Source organism: Chiloscyllium plagiosum, unplaced genomic scaffold, assembly GCF_037043375.1.
Source record: "Chiloscyllium plagiosum isolate Xiang-an unplaced genomic scaffold, Cpla_swu_hap1 HiC_scaffold_4, whole genome shotgun sequence".
In the NCBI taxonomy this organism is placed as follows: Eukaryota; Metazoa; Chordata; class Chondrichthyes; order Orectolobiformes; family Hemiscylliidae; genus Chiloscyllium; species Chiloscyllium plagiosum.
The window spans coordinates 80,038,213-80,050,101 of record NW_028270142.1 but is presented as its reverse complement, the minus strand read 5'-3'; the positions used below and the strand labels follow the sequence as shown (position 1 = coordinate 80,050,101).

General features: G+C 38.1%; 1 protein-coding gene across 3 annotated transcripts in view; it reads right to left on the bottom strand.

The window, feature by feature from the left end:
* Positions 1 to 2,816: 2,816 nt before the first annotated feature.
* alkal1 (ALK and LTK ligand 1) overlaps positions 2,817 to 11,889 on the bottom strand; it is a 54,313-nt gene continuing 45,240 nt past the window's right edge. For all 3 annotated transcript variants that reach the window (XM_087985841.1, XM_087985842.1, XM_043688320.2), the window contains one exon: positions 2,817 to 3,920. The gene's annotated coding sequence lies outside the window, so the exon portion shown is untranslated. The remainder of the gene's footprint in view (positions 3,921 to 11,889) is intronic.

The window sequence follows — 11,889 nt, the reverse complement described above, 5'->3', positions numbered from 1 at the left end:
ATTGAATATAAAAGTGTTTTATACAGTGGTCTGGTCGTGTGGTTTAGATTCTGTGCACTGGATACTGTTCTGCCTCTGTTTGGCTTGGATCATTCCCACATTGACAGGCAATAGGGTCTCTGCTGTTGACCATATATATTTTGGAATTGGGAACCAATTGTAATAGCTACACATTTGAGGATAATACAAAATTATGTGGAAGTGTGTGTGAAGGGAAGACATAAAATGATTTCAAGAGTATTTGGGCAGGCTTAGTGAATGAGCAAGTATATGGCAGATATAGTATGTGGAAAAATGTGAGGCCATCCACTTTGATAGGAGAAATAGATGTGCAAATTATTTCATAAATGGTGATTAGTTGGAAGCTTTGGATATACAAAGCAACCTAAGTGTCCTTGTCAATAAAACAATGAAGGCAAAGACGTCAGCACAGCCAACTATTAAGAAGGTTGGTGAAATGTTAGCCCTTATCACAAAAGGATTTAAGTATTCAAGTACTCAGTTGCTTCAATTGTAAAAGATTTTAGTTAGATTGCAGCTGGAGTACTGTGCGCAGTTTTGGTCTCCTCATGTCAGAGAAAATATTATTGCCACAGAGAGAGTGCAGTTAAGTATCATCAGATTTGTTCCCGTGATATAGAACACAACATCAGCACAAAAACCTGAGGAATCTTTTATCATCTCCACAAATACAAGGAGGGTGGAGGTAGCAGACTGAAATGAAAGCAAGTAGCTAAAGATGAGAAGGGACAATTGGAAATGCTCTAGGATGTCCTCCTTAGGGTAGAAAGCAAGGTACTGTGGGTGAAAGTAATGCCCAAAGAACTAATGCTTTCTTTGTCTCAAGGTGATGCAGATTGCAGGAGAATTTGTATAGGCAGTCACCTCAAAGATACAAACCCTGACTGAAAGGGGAACAGGCCAAATTGGAATTCTAACTGCAGCTGTGAGTTTAAGTATAAACACTGCTGTGAGTATGGAGGAGTTAAATATGATCCATGAGATTTATAAGCAATTCTTCCAAAAGGAAAAATAATTCCTTATTTCTCAAAGTAAGTAACTTAAATTGTTAGTTTTACTAATGGATATAGGAGTCACTCAAATTCTTTTGCTGGTTAAAGGCACACCTTTTCCCACTGGAGAATGTGTTGAAAGCCAAGATTTTAATGGATGGGTTAACTCTCACCTAACTCTATCACAGGGAAAATAACTGTACATTTTTTTCTCCTGTTCCTTGGATGCTGCCTGACCTGCTGCGCTTTTCCAGCAACACATTTTCAGCTCTGATCTCCAGCATCTGCAGTCCTCACTTTCTCCTGTACATTTGTATACACTTGTAGTGTAACCTAATGTCTAAAATGCTTCTTAGAGGGGGGTGTCTGCAGTTTGCCTGCTGACAGAATCAATCTATTCCCAGACAAAGTTTTGGCAAATGTTAAGTTAGAAACTTGTCTAGCCGACACAGAAATGTCAAGTGAGGTCAAGGACACATAACACTGTAGAAAATGTTTCCAAGAATTTTTGCTTCATGTGCAAGTAGTGGAACAATGGCTAAACATGTTCTGTCATTGGAGGTCAAATTGGAACCACAGGCAGATATTTGGTTATCTGAAACTTTTGGATTTGAATAAACCATAGGAAATGTTCAGCAAGTCTTTTCTGATTGCTGCTCAGCAAGCTGATCCAGAAATAAACCAAGTAGCATTGTTGATTCAAATTAAAGCTGAAGACAAAAGGGTTTTGGTATGGAATAGATAGAGTCAGTAGCCAGAGACTTTTCCCCAGGGCAGGATTGACTGGTACGAGGAGTCATAGTTTGAAGATATTAGGAGGAAGGTATAAAGGAGACATCAGAGGTAGGTTCTTTACGCAGAGAGTTGTGAATGCATGGAATGTGTTTCCAGCTGTGGTGGTGGAAGCAGAGTCACTAGGGACATTTAAGTGACTGCTGGACATGCACATGCATAGCAGTGAGTTGAGGGGTGCGTACGTTAAGTTATTATATTTTACATTAGGATTAAACCTCGGCACTGGACTTTAATATGTTCTATGTTCTATGCAAATGTATTAAAAATTGGGATTCTGATGAGGAACTAGAGGATCCCCTGTAGTTCTATGGGTAAGAGTTGGTTCTGATAACAATGTCACCAAAAGTCATCAGGAAACATCAAGAATAATCAAATAAATTATGTCATGACATCGGGAAGTCCAGCAGGCCTAAGCACACAGAAGTTGATATTTTACTGAGTGTTTGAAAAAGGATGTGGCACAGTTTTGTAAAACATGCCTATGTTTTTGTAAAACAGGCTATGAATATGCCATACATCTTTTTCTTTACCTTCAAGGTGAAGGTGACCATGTTTATCATCTGGAGTATTTGGGAGCCTTTCAGTGGCTATGCAATGGTTTTCTGAGGCTGATCGATGGCTGGAAGAATCTGCTATATTAGGACAGAATGTCACAGTGATTGATGTTTTAAAATGAATTGCTGGTATGGGGCCTCCCCTCTCTGCAGTTTTGATATGGATATTTTTTTAAATATCCTATTCAGAGATCTTGTGATACATCTCTGGAGCAGTTGGGACTTGAATCCAAACCTCTGGCCCTCAGAGTCTCTGATGTATGCTTGTTTCCGAAAGTGGCTTGCTCAGTTGTATCAGATGCAAGATCCTGGGCAAACTCCTCCCAGGACTCAAAGTTGATATCAAAACTCGCAAGTTAGGCATTCAGAGTACCTTTTGATCACCATATGTGTGCAGACTTAAATACTACATAGAAAACATGGCACAAGTATAGAATACCAGAAAGCATTTTTCATTATTTCTATAATTTATTCCATAAATTGCTCTGTAGTATTCCAGTCTTTGCATTATCTACATTATTTGCAACATTTTACATGAGTGCCAGAACCATTGGTAATTCATAATAGCTACAGGATATGACTCCAAAGCATAGTTTGAGCTTAAATTCTCAATGTGCAGTACATTGCAAAAGAACTTTAGAACTAAAATAACATACCAATATTGTTTGTTACTTTTTGTAAGGAATAATGATTATTTTACACTCCTATTGAAGGTGAATTGCATTGCATTCAAGATCAGTGCAAATAATGAAAACAAGTCTAAGCAAAATTGTAGAGTTAAATACAATGACATAAATTGTCGTAAAACAAAATCAGCACAACATCTTAGCTGATTCAAAATTGCAAAAAAATTTAAAATACAATAATCAAACACTGACTACCAGCTGTGAGGAATGTTTTAAATTAGCAGCATGAAGACAAGTCACTGAAAAGGGATAAACCATTGACATCAACTGGGGAGTGTATAAAGAGAACATGTCTTCATGCATTAAACTTTTACTATGGTAACTACTGTGCCTTCATTTCAGTTGATCTAAAGAAGCTTTGAGAATCTCATAAATCTCTTTACTACACAAGGAAGAATGGAAGAATGATTTATATCTCCATAATTTTACCACTCTCTCTAATTCGAATACTGCTGTTTATTTGGCACTTCTGTTAAAATAACTGCTGACACTGGAACTTCACAGCCTTGATCTACTGCTGGCATGTTTTAAGCCACAACAATAAAATGAGAACCTATAAAGGCTACCACTTCATATCACAGAGATTTTCTGTAATTGATTACAATAGCTCATCAGTGCAGATCATTAAATACAAAGTATTTCAATAAATAATTGGTTTATTTGAATTCTATGTGATAATATTATAAATCAAGATATGTTTAATTAACATGAAAAGTGGAATGTTTTTGCACAAATATGAAAATAAAAAGCATTTAGTACTTTAATAAACAATGCTGTAAACCAAAACAACATCAGCGATAATTCAAATCCATCTTGGGAAATTCTCAAGGCACTTCCTAGGCAAATCACATTTCCATCTTCAATGATTTCGTCTGCAAGAAAATGAAAATCAACAATTTAGGGTGTAACACTAGTTACATATTTTTAATTTGCGTAACCTGTGCATGCATTTATTGCACTGCCTTTTTTTATAAAGTAGCACCAAATTGTTAACTTAGTTGGGATCTCTGAACACAGTGCTGGTGGGATTTCTGAGCTAGCCATCTTGCTATTCAGAGTTGGAAACCAATTGGAGATGAAACTGGATCATCTAGTAACTAATATATTTTGCCAATATTTCCTATGCTATAATTCCATCTGTTTTTCTTTTTTCTATTCACATGCCCTTTTTTTAATGTTTCCTCTGCCATGTTTTTTCATCATCTACAATACTTGCAAATTCTTTTGTTTGTTTTATTTCTTTCCATCATCTTCCCCTCGAGCTTCTGTATTATCTAAGAGCTTTATTGGAGAACAATTTATTGGTCAATTAATTCATAAACCTTCTGTGACAAGAGTACTGACTATTCTCTTTTCATCGAATTCATGGAGTCAGAGAGATGCACAGCATGGAAACAGACCCTTCAATAAACTCGGCAGAAGTGGGTACTGCAGATGCTGGAGATCAGAGTGATGAAGGGCTTTTGCCCGAAACGTCAATTTTACCTGCTCCTCAGATGCTGCCCGACCTGCTGTGCATTTCTAGCACCACTCTAATCTTGACCCTTCAATAAACTCATCCATGATGACCAGATATCCTAAATTAATCCAAACCCATTTGTCAGCACTTGACCAATATCCTTCTAAACCCTTCCTATTCATGTACCCATCCAGATGCCTATTAAATGCAGTAATTACACCAGCCTCCACCACTTTCTCTGGCAGCTCATTCTGTACATGCACCACCCTCTTTGTGAAAAAGTTGCCCCTTTGGTCCCCTTTTAAATCTTTCTCCTCTCATTCTTCCTTTCCATACTATATTCCAACTAACTGTTCTGGTAAGGAGCTTAAGTGGGTAGATAGAATTGAGATACTGATCAAACAGATTATATCAATCAACTAATCCAATGGCCTTCATTAAAGTAGAGACTTATATCTGATATAATAGAAGTATTGAAAATTATGAAGGATGGACCAGAGTAGAAAGGGACTAATGAATATAAACTGGATTTGCACAGGAAGGCAGCAAAGATTGGGTCACAAGCCAATAACGACACCCAAGTCTGAATGTCTGAGGGTTACTGGATATTAGAAATGTAAGAATAGAAGTAGGTCATTCAGGACCTGAGCCTGCATTGCCATTCAATGAGACCTTGGTTGATCTGTGGCATAACTCCATTTGGGCCCATATCCCTTGTTTTGATTGCTTAATAAAAGTTTTGTCAATTTCAAATTTAAACTTAACTGTTGATTTAGTATTGGCTGCTGTTTAAGGAAGAGATTTCCAAATCTCCACTACTCTTTGCATGTAGAAGTGTTTTCTAACATCTCTTTTGAATGGCCTGGTCCTAATTCCCAGACTATGCCCCCAGGTTCTACAATTTTCAACTAGTGAAAATAATTCGTCTTTATCTGCCCTGTTTTTTTCCCTGTTTATATCCTTAAAAACCTTAATGAGATCACCAAATGACTTTCTAAATTCTTGATAATAAAAGCTTGATTTGTCTAATCTCTCTTCATAACTTAACTCCTGAAGTCCAGGTATAATCCTTTTAAACCTGCGCCAAGCTCTTCCCTGGGCCAAAAGACATTCTTCCTAAGGTATGTTATACAGATCTGCTCACAGAACTCGAAATGGGTCTAATTATGGTTTTGTATAACTGCAGCATAATGTCTGCATTCTTATATTCCAGCCTTTAAATATGAATGCCAGCATTCTTTTAACTTTCATGACTATTTTCACATCTGTTCGTGGCATTTTAAAGAGATATGCATCTGAACCCTCAAATCTCATTTGCGATCCACTGAATTTAACTTTGTGCCTTCTAAAAATACCCCGATCTATCCTTATCTAAAGGCTTCTAGAAGTACATATAAATTTACCTCTGTCCACCACCTCTGTTACCACTTCAAAAAATTCAATGAGACTTTTTAGGCATGACCTACCCTTCATGAATCCATGCTGACTCTCCCTAATTAACTGAAATTTTATGAGGTTCCTTATCTTTGATTATGGACTCCAACAATTTCACCAACCAGAGATGTCAGGCTAACTGGTCTGTATTCCCTGGTTTCATGCTGTCAACATTCTTAAAGAGAAAAATGAAATGAACAAATTTCTAATCCCCTGAGGTGCAACTCCTAAATCCAGGGAACTCTGAAAGATTATAGTTCGGACATATTTGTCTTTAGGTCTCAAAAGTGTAAAACAAATGAGCTGCATATTGTTCTCAGGATCACCATTCACGGTCATCACAAAATCTGCGAGCTTTGATATTAGGTGAGTTCATAGATAAGCTCTGAGTAAACAGAAAAAAGTGAGAGAAGAGAGATATTGGCTGTCAGTTCTTTGAATGGTCATAAATTTGCCTTTGAGAAAAATATATTTAAAATTGGTCGTAACTTTGAAATCATTGACATGCTGTTTGCAGTCCTGTGTTTATTCCTCAAGATTTAATTTCTGTAAACTTTTTCAGTTCTACTATTGTTTGCTCAGTAACACCATAGACAGAAACGTCTCAATTCAGGGCCAGGGGATAAAACATTAGAGAAACTCATACTACTAATATAACCATGCTTATTGCAGCATCATTTTTAGGGTGTGGTCTTTTTTCTATTACACTACTATACATTATTTTTGCAATATTATCATAGACATTTTTTTGTAATCTGGAAAATCATAGTTACATCATTGTAATTCTGTGAGAACACAGGAAGATAACATTTATTCATGTAAAACCTTGGCCAGAATATTCCTCAGAGCTGTAATCACCACGGTAGCCTTCCCAGGGGTGGTGTGGAAACCTTATTTTCAAGCATGTCTTTCCTAATCCCTGCCAAGAAAAGACACATCCAAAGCAAATGTGTAACATAATGGTCTGATAGCCTCTGTTGTGCAGCTACTAGAAATTCTTTGGAAAATACCTTCAAAAGATGGCAGAGAGTTAACGACACAGAAATAAGACTGTTCAGTCCATCTGATTTATGTTACACACATACTTCTTTCCACTCTGCCTCAGGTAAGCCTTCATTAAATCAATCAACTGCCAAATGTTGTAAATGTGCTAAATATTGTTAACTTTTAAAATTACCAGCAATAACTCATTGCTTCCAATTAAAACAAGATAATAGAGGGAAAATCCTTAAAGCAATCCTTAAATCATAATGCTGCACTAACTGAGGATCATTGTTTATGTTGCTGACAGTAGGCCAAAGTTATGCATTGGCAGCTGCAATGGTGATATCTTTTAGCATGGTCGTACTGAGTAAAGCTGAAATTACTAACATATTATTCATCACTGAGGTTCAGGGCAGAGAGATGCTCTCAAAACACCTCCTGCTCTCAAAATACCTCCTGCTTTGCATTTCCTCTGTTCTTGTACCCCACCATTGAGAAGTCAAAAAGGAATGAATACCATTGTCTGGGACCAACCACTTTGTGCACTAAACCTACTTCAGATCTATTGTCATGTAGTATCTTAAGTATGCTAATAACTTGTTCAATCACCCATCCAATAGGAACATGATACTGCTGCAATTCATTGGTCAGATTTATCATGGGTGTTTTTCTTCAAGTTTGAAGCAACATAATGTATCCCTGGTTTCCTTACAGCCAATTCTATTAACATGTGCAGGTTCAGGATGCCAGTGGGATTGATCTGCCTAAGCATAAAAGCATCATGGCAGCTTCCCAGGAATTTTGTATCTACCTGCATAAAGGAAAAGGCACTTTTTTTCCCAAAATTGAAAGCTCTTATTGAAAGCTAGTCAGACACAAACCAGTGCATTTGAACTGGTGCTATCACAAAGTTCAAATAATGGGATATGTGGGATAATAAACTTTTAAGTACTGTGGGTGCTTTCACGAGACCTGGATGTGTCTCCAGCATACCTTGGAAGGGTCCAGAGGTTAAAAAGTTGGAGATGTTGTAGATTTTGACAAACATTGGTAATGTGTAGTCAAGTCCAGCAGGGAGTAGGTCTTTTTCTATATAGCTGCTCACCAGCTAACATTGTGCCTTTGGAAGCACTGTTGTTTTAACAAATCAAAAGAACTTAAGCCTTGACTTTTGAACTGTTGGTTGTGAATATGGATAGTGCCTCTTGTGAGCTTCAGCTCTCTGTTCTTTACTGCTGCAAACTTCTCAAGAGCAACTGATGCTGTTGCTGCTGTGTCTAGTGTTGATCCGATTGCTCTTCGCTGAGGGTCCAAATTAGGCTCTTAAGTAGCCGAAGAAGTACACCCACTTTGCTGTGATTCAGAAAACCTCATGAACTACAGAAAGTAAGCTCTCCAAAAATATTGAATAAACTGTTAACACCTATTGGCAATGAAAGCAATTGCAAGTACTGAAATATTTAGTGCACTATGAAAATGCATTCAAATCAATCCCTCATTTGCTGCTACATTCTCACCTTGCTTTCAACAATGCGTTTTAAGAAAGTTGGGATGCCATGTGAAATTTACATTGATGTTAAAATGTCATTCCAATTAAGCAACTCCCTTGTTAATAAATAATTTTACTTGCGATTTTTGTGAAGACTTGTTGCTCAAGTTGATGATCTGGTATAAGTTAGCTTGCAGAGCTTGAAGACGTTTTGTCACCATACTAGGTAACATCATCAGTGAGAGTCTCCAGTGAAGAGCTGGTGGAACTTCCTGCCTCTCTATTTATAGGTCCTGGTTTCTTAAGGTGGGTGACGTCATTTCCAGTTCTTTTTTTTTCAAGGTAAAGTAAATGGGGTCTAAATCGATGTGTTTATTGATGGAGTTCCAGTCAGAATGCCAGGCCTCTATGAATTCTTGTGCATGTCTTTGTTCGCTTGTCCTATGATGTGTTCATTGTCCCAGGCAAAGTGGTGTCCTTCTTTGTCTGTATGTATGGAAACTAGTGATAGTGGGTTGTGTCTTTTGATGGCTAGTTGGTGTTTTTGTATCCTTTTCTTGCATGGTATTTTGTAAATGATGCTAGTTTTGCTGGTAGTATTTTATTCTTCCAAGGTGATTACAAACAGCCTGACACAATCAAGTCAAGAGTGTAACTTGGGGTGTTGAAACCTGATTCCCAGTGTTTTCTTTGGACTTAACTTCCCACCATACCCAAACCAATTACTTCAAAGTTAACACTCTGCAATGCCTACAGAATTCTGCTCACAGTGTTCTGCCTACAGTGTTCTGATATAGGGAGAAGTAGTATATCAAAATCTTCTATGTTGTCACATATTTTTCTCTCATGGTTCCCTGCTCAGTGATTTGTCTGCTTGATGCTCTTCTGCTCAGTAACTCCTGGAATATTAGATTGCAGAGTGAATTTGGATATGAGCACATTACAGAATGTGTGCACTGCAATTTATGCCTTCTAAATGTGTAGGTTCTTTTGGGAGTTTACATGGTCCAGTTTGTAGCCATGTTCTGGTCAAATGAAAAGAGTCATACAGAGTAAACAAGATGTAGTGTATTGGATCCATGCAATTACTTACTTGTTGCAAAAGTATGCTACATGGAGAGGGGAGGGATGGCATTTTCTATTTTGTGTGAGTGTAGGAATGAGCATGTTGGATGGTCACTAACACAGTGTTCACGCTGATGAGGTAACTCACCAAACAAAGACAAAGAAAACAATACAGCACAGGAAAAAAGCCCTTCAGCCCACCAAGCCTGCTCCAATTTCTAATCCTTACTTAGACCCACTACTTATTGCCTATGCACTGTATCTATCCCTCGGTTCACCTCACATGTATGGGTCAATCAGGATACACATTAAGCATTGCTAATGTGCCTGCTTCCACCACCTCTACTAGCAGTGAATTCCAGGCACTCACCACTCTGTGTGTGAAAACTTCTCCCTGCACCTCTCCCTTAAATATTCCCCTTCTCACCTTGAATCTTTGCACTGTTGTAGTTGACCTTTCCAACCTTGGAAAAAAAAGACTGACTATCCATCCTATCTGCACCTCTCACAATTTTGTTAAGTTCTATCAGGTCGGTCCTCAGCCTTCATTTTTCCAGTCATTCAAGTTTATCCAACCTTTCTCCATAACTGTAACCCTCCAGGACCAGGCAACATCCTGATAAACCTTCTCTGCGCCCTCTCCAAGGCATCCATGAACTTCAGGTAGTGTGGCGACCAGAACTGCACACAATATTTCTAATGTAAACTGTGGATGTTTCAGGTGGCTCACCATGTCACCTGCTAATCTGCTCATGAAGAGCTAACAAATGAACTAAGGTTGCTGAGTCATAAGCATTGACACTATGATCAGATCTCAGAAATTGTCAACTAATCAGAGCTAACAGATTCTTAGTCCTAATGACTGCTATTCATGGTTGACTTTTCTTATGGTCTATTAACGCACTGCTTAGTTTGAAGGGTGAGGGCTGTGGACAGGATGGAAGGGGTGGGGGGAAGTCAAAGAAGTCAAAGGTTTTCAAAGGTCAACCATTTTCCTTGCATTGTGCCTTGAATTGCCTTTCACCTGCTGTCATTCACCCCCAACTCTGACATCACTATCCTTGTATGCCCTCTGCACTGCCCAATCAATACTGAGCTATTTACATTCATGTCTTGAAATACCTGCCACCTTCTCATTCTAGGTGGAAAAAAGAAAATTGGATGTAAGAACTGCTAAGAGTGCTAGTGAGGCGAGTAGGGTAGATGAGAGATATGAAGAGTATTTTTTATCAAAAGGGAGAGCACGTCCTTCTTGTTCAAATGACACTACTAAGCTCATACAATTTTAAGGGTCGTGGGAGCTACTCAAACTCTTCTGTGGAGAAATATATAATCTTTTCTCCAGAGAATGTATTGTAGTGGCAGTAGATGGAAGTGGAAAGTATATATCAGTTCCATTGTATAAATTAAAATTAGAATGTGACTTGCTGTGCAGAATAGTGACAACACAATGGTTGTTAAGAAGTCACCCATGGATGGAGTTGACTGATTTGGCTGGAGTGAAGGTTATAGCTTAATCTGTATCCATGGTAAGTTTGAATGATAAGAGATGGCATAGTTACAGGAATGCATTCCAAGTATATTTCCATGGCTCGTGTTGACCCCAGTAATGGCCTAATCGTATTATTGTTGGACTATTAATCCAGAGACCCAGGTAATGGTCTCGAAACCTGGGTTTGAATCTCACCATGGTAGATGATGAAATTTGAATTTAATAAATATCTGGAATTAAGAATTTAATGATGGCATGAATATATTGTTAATTGTTAAAAAAAACCCATTTGGTTCACTCATGTCCTTAAGGGAAGGAAACTGCCATCCTTAACTGGTCTGACCTACATTTAACTCCAGACACACAGCAATGTGGGTTGACTCTTAACTGCCCTCTGGGCAATTAGGAATGGGCAATAAATGCTGGCCAGGCCAGCAAAGTCCTCATCCATGAATAAATTTTAAAAATCAGAGATTGAAACAATGCCATAAGCAGATACTAGAATTAGGTTTTGAGGTTGTTGACTTGCCTGCTGAGCTGGTCAGCTGTTCACAGACAATTTGTCACTATTCAAGGTAACATCATCAGTGAACCTCCGGTGAAGCCATATACTAGAATTGTTGAAACTATTTTTAGGGATGGGGATAATTTGCAAAAAAATGTTTCGTCTGTCTTTGTTAACTGGGGTTTAGAAAGCAGATCCAGAGTTAGCAGGTTAACATAGTCAGCTTACATCAAGACGGAGACTGGAAGAGATCCAGAGTGTTAATTTATGAAAAACAGACTTCTACTGAGGAAGTGGGACACCCTTACTGACCTGATGAGGAATGGATAGTTGTTTATCTGATAGTGGTACTGCCCAAATATCCTAGGAAGACATTTCAAAGAGCACATAAAATTCCTATGGCAGACCAATTT